Here is a 12,942-nt window from a genome sequence, read left to right as displayed (position 1 = left end):
TGTGGATACGTTCCTTTCAAAACTTTGTTTTATTTCATAATTTACGTTCAACATAAGCGGTGTATTACGTAATACAAAAGGTATTTAAAAGAGGTTCGAAAAGAAACAAATTTTTTCCTTTCCTTCTGTCACCTGGCGCCCGGAAAGATAGATATTAATTCAGAAAAGGAACTCTATCTACGAATTCACAAACCCATTTTCTGTTCTGTCTGACGTCATACATCTCAGTAGTCAATGACTCGTAAAACAACATGGCGCTGGAAGCCTTTGTGACCGGGGAATCGGTCCTTGGCTTATTCCCTGTATACCCGCATCTTTTGGGAATTTTTGCTTTTATTTGCATGTAAGTAGAACTCGTAAACTAATTATTCTAGTTACTGTTAACTCTGTTATTAATCATGACCAAGATTTTATCTGGTGTTTCAAACCAAAGGCAACTTAGGCTAAGCATGTACTTGATTTTGTTGGTTTTAAGCTGTCTGTCTCAACCTTGAAAGGCTTATTGATACGGTGGCGTTAGTATATCAGTTGTGATTTTCTTGATGAACATCCTGGTGTGAAACATTTTCATATTTAAGTTAGGTAAAAATAGATGTTACCCCAGGCAACATCTTGTCAAGCTAGGGTATTTAGCCAGAACATTTGGCAGGAGTTTTACAGTGCACCACCTTCTTATAGGGGTAGTGCTGTCAGTTCATTGTTTATTACTGTATAATTGCATTCAAATAATTTATTTCATACTTTCTACCTACTCCTAACAATTTTTTCATGGTGCAACTACAATGTTTTCTATCTAGGCCTACCTATTAGGCTAACCTACACGTGTAAAGCATTTTTACTCTCTTTTTTTTCCTTTTCACCATTGAGTGACCTTGTACGTCCCAGCACTGGGCCTTTGGCCTGAATATCATATTCCTTTCCATTCCCTATCTACAGCACACCATAAGTCCTAGAGTAAATGCAGGGAAACTTCCTAATTACCTTCCCTAGCATTCTTCCTCCTACCTGCCTGAAGGTGAACCTTCATCCTAGCCTAACCAAGAGTGCCGTAAATCATAAAAATGAAATGCAGAAAATCGTTCCAACTAACATTGCATTCATGAGTCTTAAATGGCAAGGGTGGCACCACTTTCTTCCCATACCATTACACAAAGCATACTATTCGTTGTTTAGGTTCGGAAATACAAGAAGAAAGTACATATTTGTTCTTGTATCAGGCCAGTTATTAAATTTAGTTAGAGGCAGAGCTTTGAGTGAAAGAGGTAACAGTAGGGTAATATACCAAATGGCCGGCCTGTACCGTAGCGCGACCACCTTCCCGAAAAAAGTACTTTTAACACGTCCTGTAACCCAGGATAGACATTAGTCAAGAGCCAGCGTCCGTCGAAGCAACACCTTTACACCTCTACTTTCCTCTCGAAGTAACAAGTCACAAATTAAAGCCATAATTTCCCAAGTCACAATTAATGCCATAATTTCCGATTTTCGGGAAGGTGGTCCGCGCTATGGCAGAGGCCGGCCATTCGGTATTTTACCCAGGTAGTTCTCTTGCCATTGGTAGTCCCAACGTATAAGGCATCCTTTGTTAAATTAAATGTATCAGGTGTTGAAACCTGCGAGGAGTTTGAAAACATCGGGGAACTTCACCAGGAGAATTTTTGCTGATTTAATTAGCTGAAAAGTCATGTAACCATTACCAAACACATTTTGAAAAGAGATTGCACAAGTGATTTGTACGCCGTGTATGCTGTTCGTGGAGTAACACTTCCCGAACAGTGTACCAAAAATAATGGAATACTTCTGCAATATTAACAGGCTTACAATATAATGCAAGTCATATTACTTTATAAGTAAACACTAAAATTACGATCATTCGACCAATTCTGATATTAACATTCTTGTTGGTGCGATTCCATAGGAGGTGTTATTGACATCAGTGCACATCATGTGGTGTACTGTAGACATACAGATTACTAAATACTAAAGTGTTTACTGTTACTTCGTTCTCTAGCTAATCCTGCTGCTTAGATTTTACTGTACCACCATTGCCTGCTGCTCCTTCATCAGCCTATCCAACCATTAGTACTTGGTTTAACATTTAGATTTTTGTTCTTGATCTCATGTTTTGGATCTCTTTGTACTGTATTAATATCCAATCAAACCAACTCCATCTTTTTACTTTAGTAAGTACAGAATGACTGATAGTGACCCTGTTCTTTCCTTGATTGTGTAATTACAATTTAAAATTCATGTTGGCGATGACCTAAAATACCTTAGTTCAGTAATACCTTTTGTTTTCGGGAGAGAACTCTGTTACATGATAACATCCAATGCCCTAATAATAATATGGGGGGGGGGGGGGCCTACAGTGTAAAGCATGTTTTAGGGTAAGGAAATGAAAAATCCTGCCGGGCCCTATCATAACCTAACCCATTGTGGGTATTATTTCAGTTTCAACCATTATGGGAAATCTATTATATTGATATTTTTCCCGAGTAAAGCACGTGATAACAAAACACTTCTTCTCAATACATTATTGTCGCTAATGCATACTTACAGAGAAAAAAAAAGATTAAGTTTTTACCTCGAATTTTCCTAAGTCGGGAGAGGTGTTTCCTCTACGGTAATGTTTACTTTTAATGAGCCCTCTAACTTACTTTCTTACGCAAACAAAAGCAGTTCCAGTTACTCATTATTGGCTGAGAGGTGTGACATCGTTATGACGTCATGGGTTTCATAACCAATTACGAATGACTTGAGTCGAAAACTAAGTTTCACTAGCATTTCAGCGGAGTAATACAGTTACCTGTCTAGTGTCCACTGGTATCCTTGTTTGACTGAATACTCGAATAATGAAGCAAAAAACGGCATTTTGTCTTCCTGTACCTATGGCAGAGGTAGTGGCTGGCCCTTCTGGCATTAATTTTGACAGACCTTCGATTTCCTACCGATTGTTTGCAGTGCAATGTGGTCGTCGGGTACCTGGCCACTTCCTACTTTAAGTTGCATGTCAGGGAACCTTGCAACGGCTTCACGTTTTCCCTCAAAGCACCAGCACATTTTTATCAACCAACAGTTTAAGGTAAGCTTCATTAATTTATAGAGTATATTATAATGGTGGTAGTATAACGATGTATACAGCAGTACCATCACTTTGGATTTGGTTTGATGGATGTTAGGTAGTGGCCTTAAGGGGGGGTCGCAGGGGGGCGGAGCCCCCCCGCTAGGCCTAGGTAGGGGTACAGGGCCCTAGGTAAGGTTAGGTGGTTGTATTAGGTTCGGTAGTGCCCCGAAAATCACTGTGGCCTTAAGGGGGGTCGCAGGGGGGCGGAGCCCCCCGCTAGGCCTAGGTAGGGGTACAGGGCCCTAGATAAGGTTAGGTGGTTGTATTAGGTTCGGTAGTGCCCCGAAAATCACTGTGGCCTTAAGGGGGGGTCGCAGGGGGGCGGAGCCCCCCGCTAGGCCTAGGTATGGGGTACAGGGCCCTAGGTAAGGTTAGGTGGGTGTATTAGGTTCGGTAGTGCCCGAAAATCACTTTTCTCCTCCTCCCCCCACCCAAAAAACCCCGTTTCCCACTGGGATCCCCCATAATTGAAGTAGTAGTAGGTTATGCTTAGATTTTGTGTGTAAGAGTAACTCTGTTTCTTTCTATTCATTTCCTCATGTTTCTATGCGATGTGCAACACCAATCTGGTCGTTTTTTTGCCGTTTTTCGTCGTTAATACTTGAAAAACGGGTGCGGCCTTCTCCTGGACATTTACCTTTTTCTGGAAAAAAACTTTTTTTTTTTTTTTTTTTTTTTAACTCCAATTACATAGTAAATCTCTAAATGGGATGGTTTGCAGTCAAAATAAATGTTAAATCCGTTGGAACTACATTATTTCTGATGCAACAAATATATTTTTATTGCATTTTTCCAAATTTGGCTGAAACTAAAAATTTACCCCATTGTGCACCAAGTCTGCTTGACCAAAGCCACCCCACCCCCCTACCTTCTATACTTACCTGACCTGTGGTGATGTAAATCATAGAGGGATGCATCCTAACCTAAGTCAGAGAACATAAATATTAAAAAAAAAAAATGCTTTACCACATACACTGGGTACTTGATAGTTTCTCATTTTTCTATCCCTAAATGGAATGTGTGGCTCCACCCAGGTCAAAGACTGCATGTTCCCCTGCGTTCCTCCATATAGTTAGAGTGCGTTCACACGGACGAACAACGTCCGAAGGACAAACATTGTTACCAGTTAACAATTGCTTACCAGAGTTTGCCTTGTGGGCAGAGTAAGAACAGTGATATACAACTTCAATTGTTACCCCAGTTTGTTGCCAGATCTACTTCCCTCGTTTCAACGCTTTTGACGTCATCCTGCTTCGCCTTTGATATGGCAACAATGTTTGTCCGTCGGGCATTGTTCGACCGTGTGAACGCACCTTTAGACACAGGATGGAGGTGCAGTGGGAAAACAAAACATTTCCCATGAAAATAAATCTTGAATGTTTTAAAATTTTGTCGAAAACAATTTCAGGCTTAAAATCACTTTTGTAACTCAGTCGTTTTCAGAAACTGCCCACATGCAAATATCATGTTACATATTATTTCCTAATAAATCATAACTAAATAAATACACATTACTAACCATTTCAAGCCCATTGTCGCATAGGTTTTCTCGAATATCTTTATATATATCAGCTGTATCTTCTTGATATTTTGGCATTACATGTTTTAGACACTCCGGTAATTTTGGGCATTATAATGAAGTACTACCAGATTTTATTGATTAAGGCAATTTACTCTTGAACTTTTTAAATTTCCCACACGTTTCTCTCTCTCTGTCTCCAACTTATGAATGGAAGAGTATATTAAGATGTGGCTTTTTTTCGTTTTGAATAACCGACAATAACCATTTCCTATACAGTATCAGTTCACTCATCTGTATGTGTATTATAAATGAGCCATGAGGGTATAATAGTTTCTCACAACAACAAATAGTGTATAAACAATTAACTCTGTCATCAGAATTCTTCTTTTAAGCCTAAAATCTCTAATTATTTAGAATCTAGGACTTGAGGCCCATCTCCCATGCAGTTAATAACCTGGCCAGCTTAATAGCCTTGTATTCATCACCCCATTTGACATGGTCACTGAATTCTCTTTGGTCGGCTTTTTCCCCCAATGGTCGTCTTAAACATCCCTCATTTGAAAGTCGTCACCATCTTAGACAGGAACATTAGCATATGCAGCCACTTGTCTATGTTGATAATTCCTTGATCTTCAGGTTAATCAGTGATTTTATTAACCAGGGTAGGAATGTATTGGATACAGCTGTTTTCCATTGTTTCTGTCAGCCGTGGATTTCGGGTACATTTATTTTCAAGAATGGTGGCCTTTACCCGTAAGCTTTGCCCAAATATTCAGGATAACTTGAGTGTCAATTATGATTCACTTGCGGCCTACTATTACTGAAGAGATAAACCATTCCTTCTTGAAAACCAAATATTATTTGGCAATTAGTGAATCCTAGATTTAATGACTTGTGAAAGGGCTAAAGCCAAGGGTGTTCATTAGCATTACTAAAATAAACAGGAATCCATGGCTATTTTTGATTTGTGCCTTCATTACCCCAGGTACAAACCTTTGTCATTCTTTATGTTTTGGGAGTAAACTCTTCCCAAATTGCACAGGTTCCTAAAGCCTTTTAGAAGTGTGCCTCATGCTGTAATGGGGGATCACTGGATATGTAATTGGGAATGAAAACAAGCCTTAGGTTGCTCAAGAACCTATGCCATCACTTTTTCCATCTTATTTCCGATAGACATGTTCAATCAGGGATCTGTGCAGTACAGTACTATATAGTTTGTTTAGGCTTTTATCGTCGTCAAAAGTCGCATTTAGCTTCAGTCATAAGTTTACATATTTATCAATTTGCAATAAACAACCAAGCAAATTCAGTTATTTTGCGATGGGTGACACCCAGTGCTGTAGTACCAGTGTGCTATTTAGGTAATTTCCTTTGTATGTGATCTTGTTATCAATTTCATTTCTATTGATATAGCATCTAAGCCAGTTACGTTAAAGTAGAGCCTCTCGGATCATATAACTCATTTTTACATTTGTTATGTACAGGTATCTTGGTTCTACTCCGCAGACATTAATGAAGAAATGTCCACGCTAATAAGTCTTAAGACATCAAGAGTTTCTGGCAACTTTTCGAAGAGTTTAGTTGAACAATTTTTACAATAAAGACAAAAGGTTAGTGTTCAGAATGCTTGTGTTATCCCACTGTATGTTGGTGAAGTCTCACTTATTCTCACTGGTTATCTTTCATTGGTATTGCTTGAATGATATAAATTGAAAACGGGTATCACAGAATGTTAAGAGGGTAGGTCTGGAATACAGTGAATTGTGACTGCACTTGTATTCATGTAATTAGTAAATAACGCCATTACATAGGTCATCTCAGACGAATGCGTGAAACCAATTCTGTAGAAAAAATTGATTGGATAGATATAAAGAGGAAGGTTAAACTAATTTGGTTACACGAGAAATTTAATCTGCATTATATTAGTGTAGAATAAATAACTCGGAAGGAAATCCAGGAATTAAGTTTTAAGACAAGGGTCAGGGAAGATTGTAGTGCTGGTGAGAAAAGGGGCAAGGATATTTATGATAACATAGCTGAGCTACCTACATTATACTGAAAGTTTCCTCTTTCATCATGCAAGATTTGGACAAAATCAGAATTTGACTGATGGCATTGTGCAAAATTGAAGAAAAGACAAATAATTTAAGTTTAATGGCCTTGTTGGCATTATTTGAATAGAATAAATGTTAGTTTCACTGTAAGTTGCTTCTTTAACTTCTGTTTATTGGTTTCTTATTTTACATTGAAAACCTTGCTGAAAACTGTCTGAAAATGTAGGTTACTACTGTGAACTTGGGTAACTCGAACTGTTACATGAAATTCATTGTCCGTTTGTTTCAATCGCACTTGGGCATGTGAATACTCATAGACTGTAGACGAACGGTGTTTCTTATATCTCCCAATCTATTAATTGCTATCAGGCGATTTTACTTAGGTTTCGTTTGTATTTGTTACACGGATTTTTTTGTCGATTTTACTTAGGTTTCGTTTGTATTTGTTACACGGGTTTTGTGTCAGTTTCAATACCTTACATATTTTTTCCATTGGTACTTTGGTTAACTTGAAAACACATCAGTCCGTGTATGATGAGAGTGAGTCGGTGGCAGCTGAGATGAACACATGCATAATTTCACAGATAGAAATAAAATTACAAACTTACAGGCGTACTTGTATGTTTCTATAAGAATTATAAGTGTCAATCATATTGCTCATCCTTTGCTCAACCCCCTTATGCCCCAATCCTATTGGCATTTTCCAGATGAACACATTAAATAAAATCTTACCGAAATGGTGATTGAAAAGTTTTGCATTATGTATGTGTATTGAGAACTGAGGATGAGGAATGCAAAAAAAAAAAAAATAATAATAATAACTTTAGTAGCCTGTCATTTCATAGGAAGGTTTTGGCCGCTTTCCAGTTGATGAAATGGCTCTTTAAGGGAGCTAATGTATTTCCAGTCTGGTGATAGTCAGTAACGGAGGATATTTGTACTTTGCAATGGCAGGTTATGTAAAGGATACAGTTTTCTACTTTAGGTGAAACAAAGGTTTTGTATTACTATATTCTTATTTATATAATCTCGGATTTTGGTAAATGGGTCATAATTTCAAGTTCTTGATAGTTATGTCATTTCATATACACAAGACTTGAAAAGTTGATTGCAGTAGGCTATTGGGAGGAGAGCTAAGGAAGGGTGTGAAAGCAGGAGTCAAGAAGGTAGGGGTACATTTCATCCATTGTCTCCCTTAATATATACTTTAAACATCTCTGTATTTTTCTACAGACTTTGGAATTACATTAGCATCTCTCTTTGTGAATTTCATTGACTTTTTTTTTTTTTTTTTTTTTAGAAATTCATATATTTTAATTTCTAAGAAAATTAGTACAACTTATTTTATCAACATTACCAGATCTGGATAGACTGGAAAATTTATTAGTGGTAGTAGCAGATGTACCCAGGCTAACAGAAGTTTTTCAACTGTTTATATATCGGTACATAGGGTTGTTAAAAAATTGTCATTTGCATTATTGTAACACCATCAGAGGTTTTATGTTACATTGAAATTATTCCTTAAATTGTTATTGATGGATTTTTTGACACAGATTAATAGTGCTATTTTTCCAGCATGTGTGCAACTGGAAGGAAAGGAAGATAGTCTCTCCCCAAAATGAGGTTTCCATGATCAGTTACTGCATGGGTGGTTCTGTTGCTCGTCTTGGCTCCATGGAGGTGTAAGGATCCCCCAATAGCCGAGTTACTAGTTAAAGGTATGTCTTTTGTTACAGTCTGTCTATTTTTTTTTTTTTTTTTTTTTTTTTTTTTTTTTTTTTTTTTTTTTTTTCAAAGAAGTAGCAAGAGCAACATCAGGTGCCTTACCGTGATCAAATATTTTGCATAGGTTGCCACTTGGACAGTTTTTATGGAGAAACAACAGGATTGTTACTCAGCTACTGTTAATGAATTTAAGGTAAGGAAAATTACATTTTGGTAGTGTTTTTCAGTATTTCACGTACAGTTATGAAACAATTTCTCTCCAAGGCCAGTTTGATTTGATGCATGGGTAAAGGATACTTTTGCAAACACATTTCATAAATTGTCAGGCTTTTGCATTCATAATTGCACAGTTTAGCACTCGAATACAGTGGTCTCGGGTTTCCTGAATACAGTATCGAATGTTTGACAGAATTGTTAGGAATTTCTTTTTTAGTTTCTCTGTGCAATGGTCTTAAAAGTAAAGCGAGCATCAATTTACAAATTAAATGCTAAATGTGTCTGAGGATCTTAAACGAATAGTAGTACGTACTACAAAGTCCTCAACAAATTGTACCCCCTAATGAGAATTTTATGGCTCGTGTAGTGGAGAGGGAATTCTTTTGATCTAGGCATCTCTTCTGAACGATGAAGTTTCGTTTCCAAATGCACAGTAGATTTTCATCTAGAAAAAAGTAAACTAAAACTATCTTTCCTTGGTAATGTGCCTACATTTCACTCCATGTTTTACGCTGTGAAAAGCTTTAGCATGGTTCTTCAGCCTTCAGTTTCATTACATTTGTACTCATTAATTTTCATATATACTGAATCCAGTGAAAGATGATGCTGAAAGTAAGAACTAGCTTTCAAGAATAATGGCCACCAGTACCCAAAAGCTTTTAAGTAGCCAGGGATTTTGAAGAATAAATCCCAGGAGAAAATAATCATAAAGCAAGCTTCATAAATGAGCGTTGAAGAGTGGGGAAACTGGTAGGAGGATATTGAATAAAGGAAACCTGGATATTTTTTGTTCACAGGAGGTAAAGTACTGAGGAACTAGTTTCAAAAAAATTAGTATTGACAAGAAGACATAAGCTCTCGTGAAATGGTAACAAGACCAGTCAGAATGAAATTGGCACACAGTTCCAAGATGAAATGGCTAGGGATGTGATTGAAGTGGATGAAGAAATTATAGAATAATAAAGAAAGGGGCAGTTGCTTGCAGAAATGCAAATTAAAGCAAAATTGACACAAGATGTAAGACAGTGTATATACATAATCCTTGTAGTAAAGAAAATATATTAAGATTGGGGATACATAGATTTCTTTCGGTACAACTGTTCACCTTGGTGCCAGCTTGGGCTCATTTGATAGTTACTCTCTTGTTCCAATTATTTTATGACTGGCTGGTCATGGTGTCTGCAGAGGTGCATGTGCCTCTCGCATTTTGTCCTAATCCTGGTGGTAACTGGGAAAGGTTGAATCTCCAACCCAAACCACATGAAGTACTTGAGCATGTTGATTGATGAGGCAACAGTCTAGTTTTTTCCATAAACATTTGTATCGGCAAAATCATGGAGGTCACAGAGCAATTCCTATCCCAACAGGAGCCACCAACTCGGTCCTGTCATTCTTGGTGAAACTTGTGTTGATCAGGTAATCCCACAGTTGTTTCAGGGGTACTTAAAGCAGCACTGGTCTTATATTCCAGACTCCCCCTCACAACCTGTGCCTCACAGCTGAGCGGTAAGGGATGATCTGATGTGGTGGACAGACAAGGACATCAGAGCTAGAGTTTCATTAAAGAATCCTCTGATGATGCACCTGTTCTTGGAAATGGCAAAAGGATACGGCACACACTTGGAAGACCCTGTTACTTTGGGATTGTGTAGTACAGATGATTTCATCTGCACATCAAAGTCTTTTAATTAAATGTGAGCAATGCTGCTAGATTTTTAAGCCTTACAAGAGATTAATAGGTCACTCTGGTGTTGAACAGCAAGTGAAGATACTGTAGTCCCCCTTTCCCATAGTGACGTGTTTATAAAGCTGTCGGCCATTTATAAAGCCGTTAGCCTTTACATTCCAGACAGGCTGAATGTTGTGGTTTATCAGCTCAGTCACATGGGTCAGGTAGCAGGAATTGAGTGTTCTCAATGTCCTCATGTGGCGAAGAGGCTCTTGAAACTTAGAGAGCAACCTGTTTGCTGAAAGTTAAGCAGGAACCTTACAGTGTTATGCACACCAATTCAAGACCCCAGGGCTGCGATTGAGGATGCCTTTTGCCATCCCTCAGACCATCCGTATTTCTGCAGCTTTCTACCATTTGGTCCGTTCTGTTGTGTACTGATCATTTCTGGTATCATGACGACCCTTGTGGTAACTTGTTGCCCCAAGGTGAGTGGTATCCCGATCTGTCAGTTCTCTTGGTTGAGGCACTAGGAAGAAGGAACCCTTTATGGCCCGTTCTTTTTTAGCCAATCCCGCCTGTCTAGGTTCCAGCAGAGGGGAGCCTTTCCCTCTTCAGTTGGAGAGCAGCAGTTTTTGCTAAAGATAGGTTTTTTTGCTAGTAATGCTCATTAGGATCGTTAAACAGTTGGAAGGTTCTCGGCAGTGGTTATTATGGGAAGGTTGTCTTTGGTCAGAACCACTTTAATGGATCACAAACTTCATCTTCCTTTTCCCGAAATGCAGTAAATGTCTAGCACCATGCAGCCTTTATGCTTAAAGGTCAAGACACACTCACATCTGCTCAGAGGGCAGAATCCATTGCTGTCCATTGATTGCAAGAAATCAAATTTCAGAGCTAACACATTTATTTAGTGTTCATTGCTTTTTTTATTTTTAGTCAGGAATTGTAAGGGCTTTAATAGTAGAAGCAGTCATATTCTATCAATGATTTACTCAAAAATGTTAGCCAAAAGTTTTGTAGTTTTGTACACTTACAGTTGTAAGTAGTACACGACTTTCCATTCAGAGAATACAGGAACACTTGAAAAGCTAGGTATTGAATTTACAGTATGAATGGGACTTTTAAGACCTGATATGTATAAAGCATTCTCCAAGACAAAAATATTTTTTCATTTTAGTGCCCGTATTATATACTGTGCAGCAGTAAAACTGTGTGGAGGATATCAGGAGTATTCATAAGTAAATAAGTAGTACTAGTAAAATTTAAGTTTTTACTCGGGTGGAGATCAGTTAACATGTGTTTTTGTCATTTTTCTTCCTAGGCACATTAGATATGGTATTCAGGTACCATGTTATAAATGTTTTATTTGGCCAAATTTACAGTCACCTGGTAATGCTATGAAGAGATGGATACTGTTTAACAAAAATACATTTTGTTTGTAATTGGATTAAATGAAAACGGTTATAAAGTAATTAGCAAGAACATACTAGTTTATTTGAAAAATCGGTCTAAATCACAGCCATTAGTTTGCATTTGTAAATCCAGTTGCAACATGTATGCAAGTAAACATTTGCGGTATCTTAAAAGCACCAAACGTCAGACTACGAGGAAGGTGGTAATTAGCTGATGATTAAAAGTATATGAATCTAATTTACAAATTTTCTGCTTACGAAATGTGAATAAACAGGTATCGCATATTGTAACAGCATGATTGGTATACTAAGGAATAATTAGTGAGTACAGAAAAGATTAATATTAAAGAAAATCTCTCTCGGACAGATGGGATGGTTGCACAACTAGAAACGGCTAATGAGGAGAAAGGCCATAAACAGTGGGAGCAGGACCACCTAGTGGATAGATAAGGTACTGAAGAACCATAGGAAGTACAATGTTTGGTTGTGGATAACGTACTGAAGAACCGTATAAGGTAAAATGGACGGGATGGTAGCACAACTACAAGCCGCTAATGTGCAGAAAGACCATAAACAGTGGGAGCAGGAACACCTAGTGGATGGATAACTTACTAAAGAACCATAGCAAGTAAAATGTTTGGTTAGTCATAAGAGGATAGTGGATGTGAGTACTAAAGAATAATTAGTGTACACAGTAGATGAATATTAATGAAAGCTTTCTTTCGGACAGGTGGGATGGTTGCAAAACTAGGAGCGGCTAATGAGTAGGAAAGGCCATAAACAGTGTAAACAGGACCACCTAGTGGATGGAAAACTTACTGAAGAACCATAGCAAGTAAAACGTTTGGCTAGTCATAAGAGGGAAGACAGCGGATGTGACAGCAAGCAGGAGGAAAGAATAGTGCGCTTATCGGAAGTAACCTCTGTGGATGGTGAAAAATTATAGAATGACATAGAATCTGAAGGACTATACGGAGGGAACAATTTGTCCCAGAAAAAGGTAGCGGGCATAGAGTAAAAGGGCTCTCATTCTAGGGACCAAGGCAGGCTTTAAGCATGTCACGTCAAAGAAGGCAAGGAGAAAATATGGTTGGTGCTGTTTTGGTGAGGAGGAAGTAAGTTCCATGGCAAATTATTTACATTAGGGTTTTCTAAATAAATATTTCTATTGTATCTAAAAATCTTATTACTTACTCATCCAAAGGTTTGTAATATTT

At 37.9% G+C, this 12,942-nt stretch overlaps 1 long non-coding RNA gene across 1 annotated transcript; it reads left to right on the top strand.

Moving 5' to 3' along the window:
• The first annotated feature begins 213 nt into the window (after positions 1-213).
• On the top strand, positions 214-12,592 carry LOC135205960 (uncharacterized). The gene is made up of 5 exons (XR_010312646.1): positions 214-343; positions 6,131-6,256; positions 8,276-8,418; positions 12,093-12,349; positions 12,456-12,592. It is a non-coding gene; the product is annotated as an uncharacterized LOC135205960 (long non-coding RNA).
• The last annotated feature ends 350 nt before the right edge of the window (positions 12,593-12,942 follow it).

Source organism: Macrobrachium nipponense, chromosome 29 (assembly GCF_015104395.2).
Source record: "Macrobrachium nipponense isolate FS-2020 chromosome 29, ASM1510439v2, whole genome shotgun sequence".
Classification (NCBI taxonomy): Eukaryota; Metazoa; Arthropoda; class Malacostraca; order Decapoda; family Palaemonidae; genus Macrobrachium; species Macrobrachium nipponense.
Note: the sequence above shows the minus strand (reverse complement) of the source record. Positions and strands in the feature narration are given on the sequence as shown.